The sequence below is a fragment of the Onychostoma macrolepis genome, chromosome 10 (assembly GCF_012432095.1).
Source record: "Onychostoma macrolepis isolate SWU-2019 chromosome 10, ASM1243209v1, whole genome shotgun sequence".
Taxonomy (NCBI): domain Eukaryota; kingdom Metazoa; phylum Chordata; class Actinopteri; order Cypriniformes; family Cyprinidae; genus Onychostoma; species Onychostoma macrolepis.
In genome coordinates, this window is record NC_081164.1 from 15,687,651 (window position 1) to 15,702,494 (window position 14,844).

Sequence of the window (14,844 nt, forward strand, 5' to 3'; positions counted from 1 at the left end):
TACATTTATTAAATTTACCAAAAATACTGATTTGCTGGAAATAAATTCACTGTAATAAATAAATAAAATACAGATTTTTTTTTTTTTACATAAAAATATTAAGATAATTGAAAATGTTTCTTATTTAAGTATCATATCATCATACATTCTTTGTTGAAGTAAACGGCATTTATGATAACTGTGAAGATTTTAAATATTCGAACTAGAGGAAATCCCGCGCGGCGGAAGGATACCCTCTCCTCAAGCATACACAGTGGAGCAGCGGCGCGGTGGGAGTGACGGGATTCATTCGACTGTCAGCAACCGTTCAGGGTGTTGGATAAAACAATAAGCAGGTAAAATGCATATTTTCTGAACAATTGCTTCTGGCATTTGGAGCTTTGTTTTGACCGTCGTTGTTTAGAATCGTTATTAAGCTTAATCTTTAATGTTTGTGTTTTTTTAATCTTGGATGCGGCCGTTGATTTCCTCATCAGACGATGATAGCGCTGATTTGTAGTCTGAATTTTTCAATGTAGGCTTCGTCTAAAAAGCTTAAAATGTTGTTTAAATGAGTGAAATTTCAGACGTTACTCTGGATCAAGATTAATTGGGCCTACGAACTAAAATTTCTGTTAGAGTCAACCAATTTAACAGATAGTTTCATGCAGTGTGCTATTCACATTTATTTACCGTTATACGGTCGGTCGGTATGTAATTCAAGTTATAGAGTTAATGTCAAAGCCGTTGGTCTGTCTGAATACTCGATTCTGATTGGCTGCTGTGCGTTCAAACTGTTCAAACTAAATTAATGCGTTGCCTTCACTGAATCGCAAACAGGCGCACAGAAACAATTTCATTGATTTGATGCGTTTCAGCACTTATATTTCTTTGGATTTTTGTAGAATTTTTAATTATCATGTCCCATGCACTCACATGCTTGTTTTTGTCTCTCTCTGCAGATAAGCTTTGTGAATTGCTGTTATAAAGGGGAAGCTAAAAAGGTAAAAATTAGAGATGTTTAAGACATATATATATATATATATCTCATTATATCTAACAACAGTGTTTTTAAATGTCATGTTTACTGGCAGTCATCGCTGTGTCACTGTGTGAGCCACTACAGGGATCCTTTACATGTGAACATTTTAATTGTAAAAAAATGTTGATTGATTTGAAAGATGTGTCAAATGAAATCTCACATTTCAAAATGCGAGGAGGTTAAGTTGCTCATTTAAAAATTGTGATAACTCTTTTTCAGTGAAATGTTTTTCATGTCCCACCCATCTAGAAAGCGTAAATCAACCCTGTAGAATTTGAACCACGTACAAGAGAGTGTCCTTTATGTCCTAAAGCCAGTAAAAGCTCTTTCACGAATCAAAACTACAAGTATGTGTTTTGATTTGTACATAATGAAACTTCAATATTAGAAAAGTAAGCATGAAAATATGAGTATATATTATATTTTCCTAGTTAATATTAAAAATTCCAAATAAAGCATAGTGTTACTATGGCAAAATATAATAGTCAAGTCAAGTCACCTTTATTTATATAGCGCTTTTACAATACAGATTGTGTCAAAGCACTTAACAGTATCAAATTGGAGGATAGAGTGTCAGTATTGTATAATGATAAGATTAAACACTAAATTTTCAGTTAAAGGCATTTCATTATTGAATTCAGAGATGTCATTGTCTAGCTCAGTTTAGTTTAAATAGTATCTGTGCAATCAAATCGGCGATAATCGCTAGAAATGAAGTGTCCCCAACTGAGCAAGCCAGAGGCGACAGCGGCAAGGAACCAAAACTCCCTCTGTGACAGAATGGAGAAAAAAACCTTGGGAGAAACCAGGCTCAGTCGGGGGCCAGTTCTCCTCTGACCAGACGAAACCCGCAGTTCAAAAGTTTATATTTCTATTTTAACTTTGTTGCAATTTCTAACAATAGTAGTATTATGTAGTTAGGTATTTTATTATATTTTAGTTATTTTGTTATTTTTGGTTGATATATCTGGGGATATGTCTCTGGGGCTCATCTGGGTGTCCTGGTCTCCGCTGACGATCAGGGCTGTAGACATCATCTCTTGGTGCTGATCCACCATCTGATCGGATACGGACTGAGAAACAGACTAGGAAAGAAACAGACAAATATTAGCGTAGATGCCATTCAACTTACGATGTAACGAGTACATTGTGTGTTATGGGGAGTGTTCCCAGTTCCGGTTGATCTAATTAATGCAGCTTAACAATCCTTTAACGGATTTGAATAATAGAAGCGTATTAATGTGTTATGTGTAAGCCAGGCTAAAGAGATGGGTCTTTAATCTAGATTTAAACTGACAGAGTGTGTAATAATACACAACATAATTTAAGTATTGTGTCCATTATTAAGGTCAAAGAGATGTTTGACAGTCCAAAAACAACTAACTGTCCAGCCAGATGGTGTGATGGTGCTGGTCCCTGTCTGAGTTCATGCCTGTATTCAATGTTCCTGTTCTGAATGCCTTTATTTTTATATGAGATGTAAGAGGCGTGTCACACTTACATGAGCTTTGAATTTTTAATGCGTCTCACAGTCTGTTTGACACAGAATTATTTTATATGTATGTGTATGTATGTATATTTTTATTAAACTAAACATTTTATTTGTGTTGCTGAAATGTAGCCTTCAACTGTCCTTCATATAATGAGGTGGATGGGGATAACGAGAACAAGACAAAATGGACCCAGTTTAGTGAGATGGTGGTGGTTACTCTTGAACAGAATGCCATCAGCAGCCTTCAACAAACGAAATGTAAGTTTAACTTTAAGTAATATGTCTTAATAGGTACATTGGTAAATATAATAATTCAGGTTGAATTCACTGCATGCTGGTTTTGTCGTTCCTTTTTGGGACCAGACCAGACCTTTTTTCCTCTGACCAGACTCTGATAAAGACACGTCAGAAATCTCCAAGAATAGGACACATGTAAGTCAGTTTCATGAACTTATTTGTAATTTGTTCACCCTTGCTTCACTTATATACATTTAAAATATACAGTACTTTATAAGTAATAAAAGCAATGTTGTTTACAAATTGATTACATCTTAGTTTTTTTATGGCTAACTTTTTTTATTTATTTTATCTTTTAGGTTCTTCTTACCAAAGCAGAATATGTATAGATTTTTTTTCTTGTGAAATATTGCTTTCCTTATGAATCTGGAAGGAAATGGCTACGCAAGTTACTTTACAGACTTACATTTTATGTGAAAAGACCTTACAAGTGTAAGATATCTCAGAAGATCTAATGATCAGAAGTCATTTCTGTTTTTATACATTTTTATAATTGGAGGTTTTCCTTTTGATCTGGTCTGTTTTTACTCTCTATGTTTGCAGTCATGGTACCAGTTCCTCAAACACAAATTCAAAGTGGAGCTGCACCTCTGGTTCTCAATGAGCAAGGAGAATGATGCTGTCTCAAGAAACCCCAGGATCCTGTCCCAGATCTATGTTAGGTGTAAGTGTATTCCTATACATTAGCACAGAGCTTCTCTAACCTGTCCTGAAGCCCCACTCTTTCAACGAAGACTAATGCCAAGTATTTTAGCATCCACAAAAAGGGATGTTAACATTGTTTATTCTAAGTGATTGCTGCAGTTAAATAATATGCTGTTTTAAATGCTTGACCTCTTTAGTGTTTGTATGGTTCAGTAATAGAGAAATCATAGTCACTATAGCTGGGGCAATTAAAATGTTAAGGTTATAGTTATTTTTCCTGTTATGAATGGATCTTGACAGAATATCTATGTGGTATATCAATGTGGTCACCACAAAAAAGTACGGTCAGATCAGGAGAATTGTTTGTGCATTTGATTCAATTAACTAATTTTTTTTCTTCTTGCCTTCAATAGGAACTTGTTGCCATTGAAGATGCATCCTCCTGTGAATGCCTTGGATATTCAGTGTAATGTGTATTCAGTGATGTGATCAGATACCTTGCTTGTCAAAGCCATATGATGTCTGTGTGGTAAGCTTTTGAATTCAGTGTCTTATGCTTTACATTTCCACGTGTTGAAACTGAATAGAGTATAATTAAACCAGGAGTTGGACTTTCAGGCCCTTGACACATGCTCTGTTGTTGATAAATTGTGATTCTCACGAATGCTTGAATTGTATATTTAAAATGAAACATGCAGTACTAATTTTGGAAAAAGTGAAATTGCCCAATTTATGTGATAAAATGTTAATGGTATGAATGTTACAGTAAAAATAATTCATATTCAAGTTTATTTGTATTCACGATGCAAATCGTTTCAAAGCAGCTTTACACCGTGTCCTAACTACACGCGACGTCACACCGCGACGCGACAGAATCAGTCAAATATCTTAGCCAATCAGAAGCGTATGTGGGCGGCCTCTCTCTGAAAGCGCACTACTCTTGCAATGAAATGGATACATTTATAATCTAATTCATAAATTTTAAAGCTTTTTAACATCATTAAATATACATACTGAGTGACTGATAACATCTTTGTTATGGAGTACACTCGTTGGTTCGCAGTGAGTTCACAGTTTTAACGGTCATCTTTTGATTTAATTTATTTTTCAAGATCTGAGGTAAACTATCTGTTGTTGCTTTCAGTATGGGTCACGCAATATGATATTAAACTCATATTAGACACGTTTAACTTTGAATAAAGCATATAATCACCTGACATTATCTACTGTTTTTCTGCGACATCGCGGAAATAGAATAGTTTCTAAATTAGAAATTTTGCGTGTCGCTGTCGTGGCTAGTTAGGACAAAAACTCTGATTAACATGGAAAAGATACCTTTTATCGCGTGTCGCGGCGTCATGTGTAGTTAGGACACGGTGTTAGAGAAAATTTAAGTTTCTACATTTTATATTTAGTAATAGCTTATTACTATTACAGTGGTGACTATCTCAAGTTGATGTCCATATGGCAGAAATGTATGGTAAAAACTAACTATGGCAGTTAGTTAATGTCATGTAATCAAACAGACGGTGAACACTATTAACAGCAATGATTAAATGTTGTGATCAAACATAGCAAAATTTAAAAAATAATACTGTTTTTGGAAATTACTCAATATGAATCCTACTATATTGATACGATATTTAACGCTCATTCTATAAATATTGTGCACAAAAATGAATGCTGGGATATTTCCCTTTTTCAATTTTTTTTTTTTTTTACAATGTTGAACTGTAATTTATTATCATCCATAGTGTTTTTAACCTCTGATTTACGTGTACTGTACTTTAGTCCTTTCTATTCAGGGGATACAAAACCCAGTTTACATTTGTATTTTTGAATTGTTGCTTGATGAATAAAACTTTCTTACATTTATTACTGTTGTGTCATTATTTTGGTGGTCTAGAATAGGACATCAATGTGTGGATGTCAAATTGACGTCAATGTTTGATGTCAAATTGACATCAAGTTTTTGACGCCAATTTGATTTGCATTTTGACCTGTTTTTGACGCCAATGTTTGATGTCAAATTGATGTCAAAATTTGATGTCAAATTGGCGTCAATGTTTGATGTCAAATTGACGTCCAGCTTTTGACGTCAATTTGATTTACGTTTTGACCTGTTTTTTGACGTCAATGTTTGATGTCAAATTGACGTCCAGCTTTTGACGTCAATTTGATTTACGTTTTTGACCTGTTTTTTGACGTCAATGTTTGATGTCAAATTGATGTCAAAATTTGATGTCAAATTGACGTCCAGCTTTTGACGTCAATTTGATTTACGTTTTTGACCTGTTTTTTGACGTCAATTTTTGATGTCAATTTGACGTCTTTTTGACATCAAATGCCCACTGGGTAATTTAATGTTTGTTGATCTCAGTCTGAAATGTTCAGAGCAATAATAAGAATACTGATTTTAATTCAAATTCTGAAGTTAAGCCACTTCTTTGATCAAAAACGATGAGGTTGCTGTCACAAAAAGTTCCATTTCAGGCTTTAGTATAGCAAAATTGTGAGATTGTATGTAACTTTTATATTTGCAAATACCGAATTAGTGTGAGGGACATCTGATTAATAGGAAAATGTTGATTTCATTACAAATACATTTTATGATTATATTCAGAGAGCTCCCATAGTGTCCATAACGGGGTTGAAGACAAATAGTGCCCATATCTTAAAATAATGACCAATAATAATAGGAAATATGTTTTCCAGAAAGTTAAATATGTCATTAATGCTGTGGGGTGTTCAGAAAAGTAATACATTTTGGTAAAAAAAAAATCTAAAAATGTGTAAGTCCAAATCGTACCGGTTTCGTGGAATGACTCAAGTGCATTTGCACCCATTTGTGCGGCCATGGTCTGAAAACGAGGTGTGTTCAGGCGCATCGTTGGCGCATTGCTATTTTGTGGAACTGCAATAGACTGCGCCACAGACCAACTCAAACCTGGTCTAAAGTCAATGGCGCAATATATATATTTATTTTGTTATATAAAGAGCGCGTTAGTAGAAAATGCGCCTCTGGGCGGGTCCACAACGCGCGTTCACTTTGCTTATTAACACAGGGACGCGCAGCAGCACACAAACATGCCAAATATTTAAAAAAAAAAATAAAGGATTACAGAGTAAAATAATATTATTGTGTAGGCATAAATTTTTCAAATACTTTATTTCTTTCAGTACGCCCCAAAAAACACCCATTACTCATTAAGAGTATAGGGACAACGCGTTAAGACCATGCGCCCGGTCGCGCCGACCGTTTTCCTGTCGTTAAACTAGCAAAAGTGGATTCGGACACACCCTGAGTGCACTTGCGCCGTGTGCTTTAGACCATGCGCTTAGATCATTAAAATAGGGCCCATACTGTCTTACTATGAGAATTTATTGATTAAATGTACCAATGTGACACAAAAGATAATGCATACATTTAATTACGTTAGAAAATATATAAAGGCCTTATAAAGGTAAAAATGCCCATAAAAGGTAAAAATCAATTTAAGCTTATTGGAAAAGTTCATTTCTGTTACTCCTGCAAACACACCACCTCACAGAATGTAAGAACATCAAAAGCTTTAGGAGTCAGCTGTCCATGGCAGTCTTAACCTTGTCAAAGTACCATCACAATAACACACTCAGCAAAATATCGTCTAATTATTGTTATTGACAGCATCAAGATATATATTTTTTTGTCATTATCACACACTCCTAATATGAATAGACTAATTTGTATTTATTATTATTTGCAAATATTTTATTACTTATGAATATTATTATTATTATTTAAATTATTCTTCTGATCTGTCAAAACAATTCATCACAATCGGAATTATTTATGTTTGTCCATTGGCAGAATACCGCTGTTACTTTCATATCTCTAGTATCACTTTCTTTTTTTCATATAAACACAATTGCTGCCATTTTGTGCCTCACATGATGTAAGAACCTAGTACAATTCCTTTCTAGCCTATTCAGACAAAAAAAATTGAGCTAGCAAATCCATAGATGTTTTCTGCCTGTCTGAAGAAAGCCTTTTGTGATTTTGATAATCCTGGTTCATTTGTCTTTTTATATGTACTTTTTGTAAACAGGTTTGATTGAAGTTTTTGCCAATCCAGTTATTATTATCAGAACAAGTCTGTGACTAGATATTTCACAGTAAGTAGTGTCGGTAAAGTCATGCATGACAAATAAATGGAAGTCTGGTTCCTGGTTTGACACAATATGTTTATTTCCATTAAGTATTTCCATTAGCCAAGTTATTACTTTGTTTCCATTATGGTAATTTTGTCATAATACAATAATATTATGATACAACTAATGCATCGTCAATACAAGCCTCACAATCTACAGGAATTAAGACTCTAATGATTGCAGCACAAAGAAAGAACAAAATGAACCAGCGGTTGCTAGGAGATATGTAGGAATAATTCTGTTGCTGTGTAGCTTCAAAATAAGATCTACAGTTTTAGATTTTCTGCTAATCCAAATTAGTTTTCCCTTGTGCTATTATTCTCCCTTTGTATGCGTCAGTGGCCCCTTCCTGTATCATAGTGGAGTCTGTCTACCATTACGGACAGATGTATTTTCTTTTGACAAGCTCCGACAACTTAATGGTCCTTCCATAATGTGTATGGTTTCTAACTGCCGACAGCAGCATACAAATAGCATCAATTACCATGTAGGACTACAGCAGGGTGAAGCCAGGTTAAGTATAGCTGTACTGTACCTGCTTAAGCTTTTCTTCTATTCACAATACAGCTAAGACAGCAGTCATCAAGACAAATGGGATTTAGAAATCAATCTTTTGGCAAAGCAAGATTTCTCTTATTGACCACTTAAATAATCTACACAAAGTAATGCTGAATCCCTGCAACGTGTTCAATACAGACTGATTTAATAGCATAAATAACACTCTTTTTACACTCTTCGCCAATGGCCTCCACTTTAAGTCTGCAACTTGCGAATTTAACTTGAAAAAGTTTGTGCATTTTTTTTCTGAAGAGATCTGAATTGTAGGCTACAATTTGAATATAAAAAAGCCATAATATAAGTTTCTGTCACTGTATGAACTTGGCTCACTGGAAATACATGCATCTACCTACATTTCTGCAAAACTGAAAAAAATGTACCTATACATACGAATCGCTGTAGTTTCCAGTTGAAATGAACAATACTACTCACCACCTTTTATTCCTTTTCACACATAGTACACTGTAAAAAAAAAATCTTGTTAAATTTACGGAAAAATACTGGCAGCTGTGGTTGCCAGAATTTTACTGTGAAAAATACGGCAGCAACATTTTAGGATTTACAGAACTGATTAAATTTACAGTGAAAACCCGTATCTCATTAACTGATACAATGTTACGCAAACCATTCAGTTAACTCATTTTATTTGCAGAAACCGACCACGCTTAAATTATCCAACTGCCATTTGTTTATAAACTAATATTTATAATGTTTATGTAATGTGAGCATAAGAGTATTGAGGACTATTTTGTTTAAGTCCATGAAGAAAATCTTATTGATTTATGCAAAGTCATCAATTCAACTTAAATCTCTTGTAAATAACAGCAGCACACACACATGCATGATTAAAATTAACAAAGAGATTTTCACTACATCAGTAAGTACTCAGTTACTGCCTTTAAATAAAGCAACACGCAGCACAACATCAGTGTCCATCTCTCCGTCCTTGACTTAAACACAGGCTCTACTCTCCAGCACAATGGTGACCCACAAAACACAACAGGAAGTTGACTGTTAGGTTTTACAGTATTTTGCTGGTTTTTTTTTTTTTGTCTTGATTTTACGGTGAAATACTGGCAGCTGTGGTTGCCAGTAATCTACTGTTTTTTTACAGTTTGCTTCCGTAAATTAAATTTACGGTATATTTCTGTTAAAATTACGTTTCACAGTATGTTTTGTCATCTCACAAATTTAATCCCTTTAATCCCACAGCAAAATCCACAGTTTTAAAGAGCACTTCTGTGTGTCCACACTACAGAGTGTTGAAGTAACACTGAAGCAGTGATGAATTAATGAGAGAATTAAGTGACTAATTAAATTAGGATTGAGCTTTATTGATGAACACCTGCTGTTAACAAGTATAATCATTGAAGGAACGAGAAACAAGAGCAGAGAAACAAAACTTACAGCTAAAGCCAAGATGAAATCAACTGAAATAAAACACATGAAATCTCTCAAGATTTCAGAAGAGGGTGATTAAACAACTCCACACCAGCATCTTATTACTAACCACTTTTACTTTATTCATGTCACATGTGTGCAAAAGCTCTTATTGAGATTTTAGGTGTTGTACTTTCATTTGAAGTCACCATATTGGCGATCAGTGGTTGCTTTAGTTGGGATCTTGAATTGTGACTTTTTAATGTTGGTTTTTGTTTGGTTGCTTTAATTAGTTGTGTTTATTAAGCACAGTTTTTAAAACAAAAAAAAGCCAAAAGAATCTGTCATCAGCGGAGACTGATGTTTGTGATGTCAAAACCATCATGATCTAGTTTAATTCACTGATTATCCCATGTTAAGCCTCTTATTAAACATGTGATGTTAATTGCACCATTGATACCACAGCAATCAAATGTTGTGAAACAGCTCGAACCAGAATATGCACAAATAAATGTATTGAACTACGGCAGAACTTAAACACACACAGACATCAACAATCAGCGTATGATTCTCAAAATTGGTGACAATCAAAAACAATATAAAAATTTTGGTTACACTTTATATTAGGTGGCCTTAACTACTATGTACTTACATCAAAAAATAAGTACAATGTACTTATTGTGTTCATATTGTATTGCAAAACACTTTTGCTGCTATTGAGATGGGATATGGGTAAGGTTAGGGACAGGTTTGGTGGTATGGGTAGGTTTAAGGGTGGGTTAATGTGTAAGGGATGGGTTGACAGTGTAATTATAAATGTAATTACAGAAATTAATTACAGATGTAAGTACGTATAGGTATTTAAAAATATATAAGTACAATGTAAAAACATGTATGTACACAATACGTGCGTTGTATCAAATGATTAATTTAAATGTAAGTACATAGTAGTTAAGGCCACCTAATATAAAGTGGGACCATATTTAAAAAAACAGTTCAACTCTGAACATCACAAAACAGTCTACTGAAAAGTAACAACAAAAACAACACCAAAATAAAAGCAAATAAAGAAAATATTAAGAACATTCAGCTGCATAATTTATTCATGCTGCAGTGCATGCTGGGAGTTTTGTACTGGCACCCAGCATGCTTTGCGGCATGAATAGTTGTTTTTTTTAATATTTTCAATAGTAAATTGAGGTTCATGTGCTGATTCTTGATGTCTGTGTGTTTCTAAAAATGGTGCTATAACTCTGAAGGTTTTGTGCATAAAAGGTTTTAAATTCTTTCATAATAGCTTGTCAGCTTAACTTGTAGAGTAATATTATTAACTTACTTAACTACAAGCTCTCTTAGCTTTTCTTGTCATAATGAATATGCTTTACAAACACAGTTATAACAGCCAAAGAAAAACTAACCTTAAAGAGTCAAGGTTCAAGAGCATAACTAAAGCAAACACCGATCACCAAGATGGTGAGATCAAACAAAGCATTTGAAATAAAATATAAACCTCTGTTAATTCGTAGATATATGACAGAAATGAAGTCAAACTGGTTAGTAATAATTGGAGCTGGTGATGCTTTTTGTGGAGTTGTTTAATCGTCCTCTGCTGTTTCATTTCAGTTGATTTCATTTAAGGCTGTGGCTGTATGTCAGTTGTAGTTTTGTTTCTTGTTCTTTCCTTCAGTGACTGTGTTTGTTAACAGCAGGTGTTCATCAGTGTCTGAATTTACTCATATGTTCTCAATCACTCTGTCTAGTGGACTATATAGTGAAGTAATGTAGGACTAGTGAATGAGGGTGTAGGGAGTGGTTTCAGACACAGTCTATGAGTTTCGACTCTGAGGCTACTTTCTCGAAAACAAAGGTTAGATCTATTACAGTTATTCACTGTATATAGTAAGGAAACTTACTCTTAGTCATTTTACAGGTTATTACTGTGGTATTTTACAGTTTTTTACTGTTAAAATCACAATCATTTTTTACAGTGTATGATTTACAAGGCCAGAGTTTCGATTAAGAGCCTAATTTTCAAAATATTCCATGCACAATATTATATTATGACCTTAAAACAATTTTAACATGCTGCAAGATTGGAAAACTATTACTTTTGAATGTTAGCATCACAGCCTCATTTGTATGAGTTTTCTAACTCAGCAGGTTTGCTTGGTAGCTCACACATATAAGAAATTATAAGTTATAGCATGGCTTCATCAGCGAATGCATTTATATATCACTTTTACATTTGTTAACACCATCAAGTAGATTTAGAGTTGAGTTAGGAGTAAGATTTATTATTTTTCAACACAATAAAGCCTTTTAGCAACACTCCCTGCACAGTCGATTTCTGAACCGCCGCAATACGTACCTGAAGCTATGTAATAAAAACACAGAAATACGAGAAATAATTTACCAGCATAATAAAAACATGGCCATGGTGCGTTTTAGCACCACTCACTGGACATTTCACTTTGAAACTGCCATGAAACGTGCAGTAAAGTATGTAATAACGGTGTTGCAGAAACGTTGCCACACATTTCCAATGAGCCTGTGTTGTAACCTTCATTTTAAAATTACACTTAATTAAGCACAGAAATTTCCCTTATGAAAATTAACCATGGTTTTACTACAAATGAAACCAAAAAACCATTGTTACTATAGTTAAACGTGGTAACCACAAATTAAGCATGGTTTTGCTACAGTAACCATAGTTTAACCATGGTTTTTGTAGTAAAACTCAGGTTATACAAATTGTAATCAATACGCCAAAAAAACATGGTTACTATACTTTTACTACAATAAAACCATGGTTAATTTTCATAAGGGTTGGGGGCTGTTTACACTTGGTTGCTTCATGCGTTTTGTCCGATCAAACGCATTCGAAACAGATATAAATCCGATCGCTCAAACCACTTCAGGAGGTGGTTCAAGTGTGGTGTGGTTTAAGTGTAAATGCATCTGGTTGTTGAAACCACATACTGTATGTAAATTTTACTCCTCCCAAAATGTTAAAATAATAAAGATGTGAGAGCGTTATAGGCTATATGACATTATAGTCAGATATGATTGTGCTAATGCAACAAGGTTTCCAGCTGCTGAAGAGTTTGTGGTCATCTTTGACATATTTTTTGTTTAATGATGCGCCAAATGTTCTCTATAGGTGAAAGATCTTGACTGCAGGCAGGTCAATTCAGCACCGAACTCTTCTACAGCCAGGCTGTTGTAATAGCTGCAGTATGTGGTTTTGCATTGTCCTGCTGAAATACTCAAGGCCTTTCCTGAAATGGACATTGTCTGGAGGGGAGCATATGTTGCTCTAAAACCTTTATATACCTTTCAGCATTTATAGTGCCTTCCAAAACATGCAAACTGCTCATACCGTATGCACTTATGCACCCCCATACCATCAGAGATGCTGGCTATTGAACTGAATGCTGATAACACGCTGGAAGGTCTCCGTCCTCTTTAGCCCGGAGGACACAGCGTCCGTGATTTCCAACAAGAATGCCAAAATTGGACTCGTCTGACCATAGAACACTTTGAAACAGTCCATTTTAAATGAGCCTTGGCCCACAGGACACAACGGCACTTCTGAACCATGTTTACATATGACTTCCTTTTTGCATGATAGAGCTTTAGTTGGCATCTGCAGATGGCACAGCGGATTGTGTTTACCGACAGTGGTTTCTGGAAGTATTCCTGGGCCCATTTAGTAATGTCAATGACAGAATCATGCCGATGAGTGATGCAGTGTCATCTGAGGGCCTGAAGACCATGGGCATCCAACAAAGGTCTTCGGCCTGTCCCTACGCATAGAGATTTCTCCAGTTTCTCTGAATCTTTTGATGATGTTATGCACTGTAGATGATGAGATTTGCAAAGCCTTTGCAAATTGACATTGAGGAACGTTGTTTTTAAAGTATTCCACAATCTTTTTACGCACTCTTTCACAGGTTGGACAGCCTCTGCCCATCTTTACTTCTGAGAGACTCTCTAAGACATCCCTTTTATAGCTAATCATGTTACAGACCTGATGTCAGTTAACTTAGTTAGTCAGTTAATTAGTTGCTAGATGTTCTCCCAGCTGAATCTTTTCTAAATTTCTTGCTTTTTCAGCCCTTTGTTGCCCCCATGCCAACTCTTTTGAGACCTGTAGCAGGCATCACATTTGAAATGAGCTCATTTAGTGGATAAAAGTCTAAAACTTCTTAGTTTAAACATTTGTTATGCTCGCTATGTTCTATTGTGAATAAAATATTGGCTCATGTGATTTGAAAGACTTTTAGTTTTCATTTTATTCAAATTTAAAAAATGTCCCAACATTTCCGGAATTCGGATTGCATATTTGATGAAGAACTTCACAACTGTTAAAGTGCCCCTATTATGGGTTATGAAAGGTTCTTTTTTTTGGTTATGGGAGTCCCCAACAACAGGTTGACATGCATGCAAGGTCAAAAAAAACACTTACATTTTCTTATAATATGCATTTATTTTTACCTTATTTGCTCAGCGACTCCCAAACGATTCGCTCAGTGATTCATTTTTCCAAACCCCTCCTTTGCGTGACACTAATCTGCAGTGATTGGTCCGATTGGTCAATTTTATTTAAAGCAGTGTTTGTGATTGTGAGCAATGCTGATTTGTGTACAGCCGTTACCGGGGAAACCGCTACTTTTAGCGCCCCAAAAGCGCACCTAGTGGCAAATAGTGGGCGGGCAATATGCTAATGTTTCATTTTGACGTCAACATGAAACGGATTAAGATTAGTTTTAAAAACGACTCATTTCAATGATTCAGAGTCGACTCTTTCTTTTGAGAGACAATAAATTTATACACGGTGCACTTTCAGATTTAAAACTTTGCAGGATGTTTTCATTCACTTAGAGCTGTGTTACACACTGCATGAAAGGTAATTTTCAAAAATCCATAATTGGGGCACTTTAAAAATGAATGTTCTATATAATATGTGTGTGTGTGTGTGTGTGTGTGTGTGTGTGTGTGTGTGTGTGTGTATGTGATAGGAATACAACTGAATGCCTATTTCAGAGTTTTGGTTTTGCTGTTAGCTGATTTTTTTTTTTTTTTTTTTTTTACTTTAGTGAACTTTTGGGTGCTAAAACAATATGGACTGATAATAGAGACAGTGCAAAATGGATTTCAGTTTCAAAATTTGTCTCACAGCATTTCATATTTGCTGGTGTGTTCTTTTCTAGAAAAAAAGTGCTATTTGTTCACAAAGGACTGGAGGTTGTTGTGATCC

At 34.9% G+C, this 14,844-nt stretch overlaps 1 long non-coding RNA gene across 5 annotated transcripts; it reads left to right on the top strand.

Moving 5' to 3' along the window:
• The first annotated feature begins 207 nt into the window (after positions 1 to 207).
• Positions 208 to 5,296, top strand: LOC131547975 (uncharacterized). Of its 5 annotated transcripts, none has more exons than XR_009273066.1 (7): positions 208 to 335; positions 942 to 983; positions 2,370 to 2,771; positions 2,877 to 2,945; positions 3,110 to 3,242; positions 3,354 to 3,474; positions 3,869 to 5,296. It is a non-coding gene; the product is annotated as an uncharacterized LOC131547975 (long non-coding RNA). The 5 variants fall into 5 exon arrangements; XR_009273063.1 differs by having other exon boundaries at positions 2,643 to 2,771; XR_009273065.1 differs by lacking the exon at positions 3,110 to 3,242 and having other exon boundaries at positions 2,643 to 2,771.
• The last annotated feature ends 9,548 nt before the right edge of the window (positions 5,297 to 14,844 follow it).